The 9,202-nt window shown below is 32.1% G+C and overlaps 1 pseudogene; it reads right to left on the bottom strand.

Moving 5' to 3' along the window:
- Positions 1–3,039: 3,039 nt before the first annotated feature.
- On the bottom strand, positions 3,040–4,362 carry LOC120130196 (annotated as a pseudogene).
- Between the last annotated feature and the right edge of the window lie 4,840 nt (positions 4,363–9,202).

Consider the following 9,202-nt stretch of genomic DNA (forward strand, 5'->3'; position numbering starts at 1 on the left):
TCCATTACCCATGAAGAGAGTAATCTTAATCCAAACGTGAATAAATGTTAGACAGGAATAAATGCATGATATGATGATAGAGGGATATACTTGAATTTATTAAATTTTAGGGGACCAAAACATGTTTTAAATAAAAAAATATGTAAAAAAAATTTAAAATATATTATAATTTTATATTTCTAGGGGTTATCACCCCGGTCTAGTATAAGTCCATCCCCGGTTAAAGTCGTAATCAAACGGATGCTACCCTTAGAAACTTCTTTAATAAACTATACACACTAATTGAAGTAGTACATATGCAACTCAAATTATAAGGTTACTATATATATTCTATATTAACAAATAAAATAAAATTAATCACCGATAATCATTATTTCATAAGAACTTTTATTAAAATATATTTAAGGCCTATCTACCTTTGCGTTTTAGAAGTGCATTTGCTCGGGGGGGGGGGGACTTCACCGTAAAAGTAAAATATCATGCTTTTAGAGGTAAAAGTGCTTTTTCACAACACTCAACAGAAGAAGTAAATTTCTAAAAAAACAGTACAAATAAAGATGCTTAAAACTCTAGCTTTTGACTTCTTCAAATCAAGATTTGGAATTAATTTACGTTTATATCCCCCAAACACTTGGACTGAAACCTTAATAATATGTTAGTTTAATAACTCTTAAAATTCATTTTTTTTAAAGAATTGTTTTACATTTGTGTAAACAAATATTAATAGGTTAGTAAATAAAATAAATAATTTGCATTAATCTAGACAAGTATTGATAGTTTAATACATGTAATAAATAATTTACAACAATGTAAATAAGTATCGATAGTTTAGTAAAAGAGTATTGATCTAGACAAGATTAATTTACATTGATATCAACAAGTATTAATAGTTCAATAATTGAAAGAACTAACTCATAACAATATAAAAGAGTATGAACTTCATATCTAAATAACTGATGTATTTTTTCTAATACTTATATTTAATGAGATAACTCGTAATTTAACGAATTTTTCACAATTATTTAAATTTTGATTTTTGAAAACGTATACAACAATATATTTGATTTTACAATAGTCATGTTTACATGTAATTTTATCTTTTAAAACATGGTTTATAAATTTAAATTAAATTTCACCTGAAAATAATATTATTAGATATATATATTAATCTAAAATAATTTGAGGTGATAGTATCTATTATAAAGACTCACTAATTTGACAATTAATATTCAAATACTCTATAGTCAATAGTGCTTGAATTCATAACCTCCAAAAATAACAAACAATCATTTATTTAACTAATGATGTCACTTGATTCCTATTTTTTATAATATATTTAAAGTTTATGTTTCTATAAACAGATATCCCATAGCATCAAATACTAATAATGAGTTATCATGATATATTTAATATATTTTTATAATGTTTTAAGCTGAAAATTTGTATATATAATTATATTAATAAATTTAAATATAATTTAAATTAATATATTTTTAATTTTATAATATTATATCTAAAAAATATTTTCTTAAAAAAATATTTTTTAACAACAATCTTAAAGAAATCGATTACCTAGCAGAAGAACCTCTACAAACATATTTCAAAGAAGTCTACCCCACCACAAATACAATTAAACATTGGAATTGGTTAGTTTGTTTCCACTGGATTTAATGAAATAGGAACATTAGAGAAAAATCAATTTTAGTTTTCAAGATTGAGTTTAAATAATAATAGAAAAAGACGTTCGAGCCAAAAGTAATATTTTTCTATTTTAAATATTAATTAATATTAAATACTTATATTTTGTAATTAAAATAAAACGAAGGAAATATTTTCTTATTATTTTAAATAAAGAGATGTAGGCTTAACTTTTTATTAGTAAAAGTAGTGTTACCCTACTTTCTACCTTTATTTAAGCATATTAGTATATATAGCGTATTAGCGTTGCGCAAGGCAAGTTGGAGAATAACATTAATGAAACAAACTCACTTATTCTATTCATCCAAATAACCGAAGAGAAAAAAAAAAACAATGGGAGGAGAGTTGTTGAGTAATCTGCTATGGCAGAAACCATTGCTGCAAATTGAATTTTACAATCTATGTGAATGTGAGAGCTCAAAGCAGTGCAGTTTCTTCTATAGGGATTGCACGGGATCAGCTTTCTGTGAAGAATGCTTATACCATCCTCGTAAACATGTTGGCCATCAAAATCTCCGAGTAAGTTCTTTTCTTTTCTTGATGATTCAGAAGAGTTATAACATGCATGGTTCATATTAGCATTATTGGTTTGAAAGGTTTACAAATCTTCAAGCATACCGGGGCTTAGGGTTCATAGCATAAGGAATTTGATGGGCGTTTCCGATATTCAGCCTCATACTTGCAATTCCTCAAAGCTTGTTTATATTAACAAGAAAAGGAGAAAAGAGCATGAAAATCACATTAATGGTGGAAAAGTTGAAAAGTGTGAAGTTTGCGGCTATGAAATTCAGTATTTAACATCGAAGTTTTGCTCCATTGAATGCAAAGTTCTCGTTTCTCGCACGTTTTTATTGAAATTTCTAATAAAAGAAAAAAGAAGAAAAGAAACGTTTTCAATGATTTGATTTATAGGCCAGTAGTGAGAAAGAAGTGATGAAAGGAAACAAAGGAGGAAGATTTTGTTACAATTTCAACAACGTGGCCTAAATATTCTTTTAGGAAAAGGAGGAAAGGGGTGCCTAAGAGGTCTCCCTTCCTTTAGATTTTTTTCTTTCTTTTTTATGGGATTTAGGTTTATACATCATCTACAACTATTCTAATGAACTTATTTTGATTTATCATCAACACTCAGATTTATTTTATAATCTTGTATCCGGAATTGACTGCAATATTAATCAACAAAAAAGTGTTTTGGACGAGAACAAGCAGCTTAATGTATTCCCATATAAAATAGTATTTGAATTTGTACGAAACAAATCTAATGACCTCAAGTTGACTGCTCAAAAGCAACTTTCCAGTTTCCAGTAAAAGAATGTAAGAAATAAAACGTGATACAATTACTTAAATCCCTTTCAACTGCAACTTTTGACTGATTTCACTACCCTATTTGGTCATACTTGCTTCGGCTGAGGCCCCACCAGTTGAAGCCGCATTAACAAAGCTTGTAGATCATTTAAAGGAAGATGTAGCAGGAGCTTGGTTTGTTCCTGTGACTCTTTTACTCCTGCTTGCCATAAATGGAAAGCCAAGTTCTGGTTTCTTAAGCAATGGTATTCAGTGCAATCAAGGATGGAGCAGGACGGATGAGCTGGGGGCAGTCACCCGTGAAAATTTAAAATTATTATATATTTTCTATTTAAAATCTGATTTTACTCTTGAATAAGCTCAAGTTGATTCTTAAAATTTTTTAAGTTAAAGTTCGCCCTAGTATAAAATCCTTAGTCCGTCCTGAGTGCAATCCCTACCCTTGATTGTGTGTGAGAATGTCAAGACTTCCCTGCAGCCAGCCAGGAACGGGGCATTTTTTTTCTTCCTTGTGACTTTGTCATAATTTGATGGATCACATTCAGTATTAACATGCGTTTCTTTGGATCTTCCTCTGGAATCAAGCGAACTCCTTTAGCACATAAGGGACAAATGACAACGGTAACATCTTTTTTATCAGCTTTTGGACAGTGATGTTTAATATAGCTTCGATGTTCAAGGCAATATACCTGCTTAGAATGAAACACAGAAATTTCACCGAAAGAACCCAACACTGTATTAGGCTAACAACAATCTGTTACACAGAAATCATTTAAAAAGGATCAAAGCTTTTGGTTGATGTGAATTATTTGGTAGTTGAGTTGCATTGATGTAATTTGCACATTTTTAATCAGTTTTCATTTAGGTTTTAGCTTTACAGAAACAAAAACCAAATCAGGAATAGGCTAAATTGTCTATGAATGGTCTAAATCTGAAACATAATTAACACACTAGATGCTGTGTCTAAAACTGCAATAACTTGAAAAACCCAAATTTATTTACAAAAAAAAAAAAGGAGAAATCCAAGAAAGAAGTAATACTAACCAGGTGGCAAGGCAACGATCATGGATTTAAATAGCAGTCCTCTATTACTCTATCGTTAAATGCAAAGCAACCAAAAAAATAATCACAATTTAAATCCCTAACAAGGATAGCAAGTGAAAGGCAAGAAATCAATCTGTTTACAATCTTGGACAATGCAATGTTTTCCAAGATATGGGAATTGTGGAGTCCCCATTCTAGTTAAATTAGCCTCAGCTGAATCAAACTGAAAAATATAGAGGACAAGATTTAAACCAAAGTAGTTTTTTTTCTTGGGGTGATCGGGTGGAATAATCTCCCGAATTCAGCGTATTCCAATAGAAATTGAGAGCAAAAGTTAATGTTGGGTTATAAAAGTATACTAACAGAATATTGTAGAGAAGAAAAGAATTATATAAAATAAAGAAATTGAATTGCTTTACTTCATCACTTACAATACTTTGTATATCAATTATAAGTGATTATTAAAATAATTATAACTATTCATTACACATTTCCATCTTACATATTCTTATTTATCATAAATAATTATATCAATTCATAATGAATATGTATATTAATTCTATATACTCATTTTTGTTCAGAGATTTATATTGTATTTTGATCTCATCTTATTATATATATATATAATTTTAAAATATGTATATTATATGTTTTAAAAATATATATACATATATATATATATATATTATATAATTTTAAAATATATATAGTTTTTAGAAAATATATATTATATAGTTTTGAAATATGTTATATATATATATATTACACATATTTTGAAAAATGTATATATTAAAGTATTATTGTATATTGTATTTTTATTAATTTTAATTTTAATTATTTTTGGGTCCAATAAAAAAGTTCCAATCTAGTTCAAGTCCAACTTAGTCTAATTTGGGGTCCAAGTCCATTCAAAGTCTAAGAAGAGCAAAGTCCAAATTTTAGGGTCTAAGTTTGATTCGTGAAACCCAACAAATGGTCCCACCTGACCCAACAAGTCATTCTGTTAGATCCAAAGTCATAAAAATAATCCAAAATATGGGTTAAGGTCTAGTGAAAGCCCAACGAATCTGCCTGAACTAGCAAGCAAGTAAGAGGACTAACCAAGCACGTGAGTCGAAGCAAGCCCAAGGTGTATAACCCAGCACCCTAGTGTTTTCCATAATTAAGCAAGGCGCCACACCATTCCATTCGTGGGATCAGAGAGAAAATGAACGACCAAGAGCACAAGATAGATTAGGATTACAAAACCCTGAATATTATAGATTAGAACCACATCATAGGAGCCGTCAGATCAGGCTCATAGATCCTACGATCCATATTTCATTAGAACATTCTAAAATCATCAACAAGCCACTAATTGGCGCTTGAAGACCACGTGTCAAAAAGATTTGGAAAGATCCTTGTTGAGCCACAGGGAAATCCCAGATCGAATAGGGAAACAAAGGCAATCAAATCAATCAACCCAAATCAAATCAAAGTCAACATATTCAAATCACGTTAACAAATCAAACCCTAAAGGAAACCGAATCAAAAGAAAAGACAATCGAGCATGAAATCGAAAGTAGATGGGAATAATCCATTGAGACAAAAACAAATCCCTGCCATTTAGGGATTTATGGCCATAAGAGTGAGAGGGATTTGTTCCCCTATAAAATAAACCCTAAAAGGAAAAAAAGGGCATAGATTTTGAGAGTAAGAAAAGTATTCGTAAAACTCCAAAAAGAGAGAGTAAAGAGAAACTAGGATTTCAGTAAGGAAGTTATAGCAAAGTGGTTTATCAGAGCAACAAACGGACACGGTAAAAGGGGTATCTTTTAGGCTGGATTCGGATGCTTCGACCACCACGAGAGTGGTGGTCAGAGCGATGGGCCGACGAGCTGACGATGACCTTGATATGGGAATGATGGGGATGCTTGGAGAGAATTTTGAGAGTTTGGGGAGATTTTTTCGGTTTGGTGGAGGAGACAATGAATGAAAACACAAAAAATGGGCTAAATATTGGGGGCCGAGTACGTAAATACCAAAATTTTAAATTATCTTCACAATCCCTATAATTCTGATATGTAATAATTTTCATACCTTATTTCAATTTAATCCATGAATTTTGATTTATTTTAATTTAATCCCTTTTTTTCATTTTAAATTGGTACACTAATCAATTTTTTTTTGTTTTACAATGTTATAATTATTTCTTTCTATACATTTATATTTTTCTATATATTTTACCCTAACATGGATTTTTATTTTTAAGGAACCCAATAAATTTCCAAATAACCATCAAAGGTAAACAATTCGGATTGAATTTAAATTTTAATATTCACCATTTAGACAATTGGGTAATCGGATGGTACCAAAAGGGAGATTTGATGGTTCTCATCTTTCCTCGATTGTAAACGGCTTTTGAACCTGAAAATTTATAGTAAGACATAGATCCAGTAAACAGTAAGTTTAAGGAGTCTGATCCACCGATCTCCAAAGCGATCAATGGCGACTCTATCACATCAATTCCAAGTTGGAACGTGAACCCGAGACCACCCAAAGGACTGTTGCGATAGCTTGGCGACTCCTTTGGAGAGTTTGAGAGTCAGGCCAAAATCGATTACCTAGTTGTCTTTTAAGGAGAAAGTTGTAAGTTTAAATTTTAATTTATTTTCAACCTATTTTATTTACCTTTGATTATTTTTTTAAATAAATATTTGTATTGATATTTTTTAGGGGTTTTAGATTTCAAATTTTTTTCAAAGTATATCTCTATACCCGAGCTCCAAACCTTTCTAAGTGGGGGTGAAATCGATGCCTTCATGATAATTTATTCTTTGTATGGGCCTAGAAACTAGCCTCAAGGGTTCATATATCCTATGTCTTCGTAGGAATTTATTCCTCGTATGGACATAGGGGAATGTATCCTCTTGAGTTTAACTCAGTTCACATTACTTTGTAATGGGTTTAGGATCGAGGGTTTGGCAGGCCCAAGGGGAATCGACTAGGAGAACTCGAGGTCCTTTTTAGAAGCCAAGTTGTGTCACCGTGGGAGTTAGAGCCTACCTCCAAACCACATACAAAACCATAGGATGTTGATACGCGGAGTGTTCAGTAGTTCTGAACAACTTTCATTAATAGACAATGAATTTGTGATACAAGAGGTCAAAAATTCATAAGTACGATATTGGTTAGAAAGAACTCAGAAAGAGAAAGAAAACAGACTACAAACTAGCTAAATGGAAGGATTGGTTGATTATGCCTCAATTAGTCTCAGACACAATGACTTCCAAGAGCTGCGTGACATCTGGCATAGTTAGAAGGAAGAGAGAAAACTGAAGTTCCATCAATGCCATGGTGACATTGAATATTTACTTTATGTCAAGAAGACATAGTGCACACTATAAAAGAATACATGACTCTGTTGCATTATGATAGTTTCTGGATGGACCGAATCTTCACCAAGTTTATCAAAGAGCTTCTGTTCAAAAATGGATTAGCAAAAATTATTGGGGTAGATGAATAGTGAGTAACGTATTGAACCCAACATAAAGGTAAAAGAGAGGGGATTCTGTGGATTGAGATCAAGCAACTAATAAATAAAACCTCGATGAGTGGAAAATGATTGATCTCTTTGCATTAGGAATCTACGGGCTACTCATTTTTCCAAAGTCATTGGGGCACAATGAAGCGATTTTGGTGGAACTTTTAGAACAATCTCCAAGGAGGGTGAATCTTGAACCAGTAATCCTTGTCAAAATGTAGGAGGAGATTGCTTCATAGGTTGCATACAATTGCTGCAAGTTTGGATCCAGAACCATTTATAGAAAATGAGTATGATCTCTCATCATCAATATATTACATTATATTCACCTTTAGAAGATTTTCTTAAACAACAATGGTGTGAAGTCATGCCAAGAGAAAGGGGGCCAGAGGTATTGACATACCTTTAAGACAAAGAAATTGTATAGTGAGTCACTTTGTTAGCACACTATTATATAATCGATAGATGTGGAGACTCGAGCATAGTGATGCTACTCAGACTGTAGGGAGAAGTTGGCTACACTCCACTTTTAGTCGTACGATAGTATGGGGCACGGTAGTTTGTTCCGTCCACTCATGAGCTTTGGAAGTCTAAGTTCGCATATCATGAAGACAACTATATGAAAAAAGGTCAAAGATATATTCTACACATGGAAAAATATTTCAAACTGATGTTATCAGAGCTCGGGAAATGTTAAAATCGAATTATGTCAAGTGGAAAAGACAAAGAAAGAATGAAAACATTCTAATAGCCGACCACGAAGATATTCAGCCTATGAAGGAACTTCTCAAGGCTGTCTTGTCTGAGCTAGAGATAGCAAGGGGTGAATTTGAGGCAAAGAGAAAAGAATTGGATAAGATACTAAAAAAAGATTGAATACGAGAGATTATAATGGAAGATGGATGCAGAGGTCTAAAAAGACAGAGTCAACAAAGTGAAAAATGAGCAGAAGAAAGTTTTTACCAGCTTGAGGATATGAGGAAAGGGTTCAAGGATCAGGCTCAGATGATTACTAATCTGAAAAAAGTATCGAAGTTTTGATAAGATGAAGCATATATATTGAAGAAGAAAACTAAATATCATGGTGATAGAGAAAGGCTAAAAGATCAATTAAAGGGTTCCCATAGATAATTATCAGAGAGTCAGTACCAAAACAAAAAACTAAAAACCAAGATAACTGACTAGGAGTAATCCCTTTAGAAGCAGCGAGGGCGAGATAACAATGCAATAAAGACACGCATCACTGAGTTAGAAGGCATCGTGGATGGTTAAAAGAAGTAGGCTAACAAAATCTAGATAGTTCCTTACGTTGGAGGACTCCAGTTGTGTTTTTTATGGGAACATGCTCAACAAAAGGTAAAGGAACAGGATGTAGTCATCCGAGACATCGTGAAACAAGTTCAGAAGATAACTCGCCATCTGTGTGGTCTGCAAGAGAGGCTAGAATAGTAAGGCAAGGGATTTAGCAAGTTAATGATGAAGCCCATAGACTTGTCAAATTGTTAGAGGATTTTCGTAGTTTAGAAGAACTGGCTCAAGTCTATATTTAACTGTTTTGATCTCATTGTAATAACACTGTTGTCCAAATGAGGGATATTTTTATTATGTCAAAGACTTTTTGGATCAATGCCT

The sequence above is a fragment of the Hibiscus syriacus genome, unplaced genomic scaffold, assembly GCF_006381635.1.
Source record: "Hibiscus syriacus cultivar Baekdansim isolate YM2019G1 unplaced genomic scaffold, ASM638163v2 tig00110528_pilon, whole genome shotgun sequence".
NCBI classification, from domain to species: Eukaryota; Viridiplantae; Streptophyta; class Magnoliopsida; order Malvales; family Malvaceae; genus Hibiscus; species Hibiscus syriacus.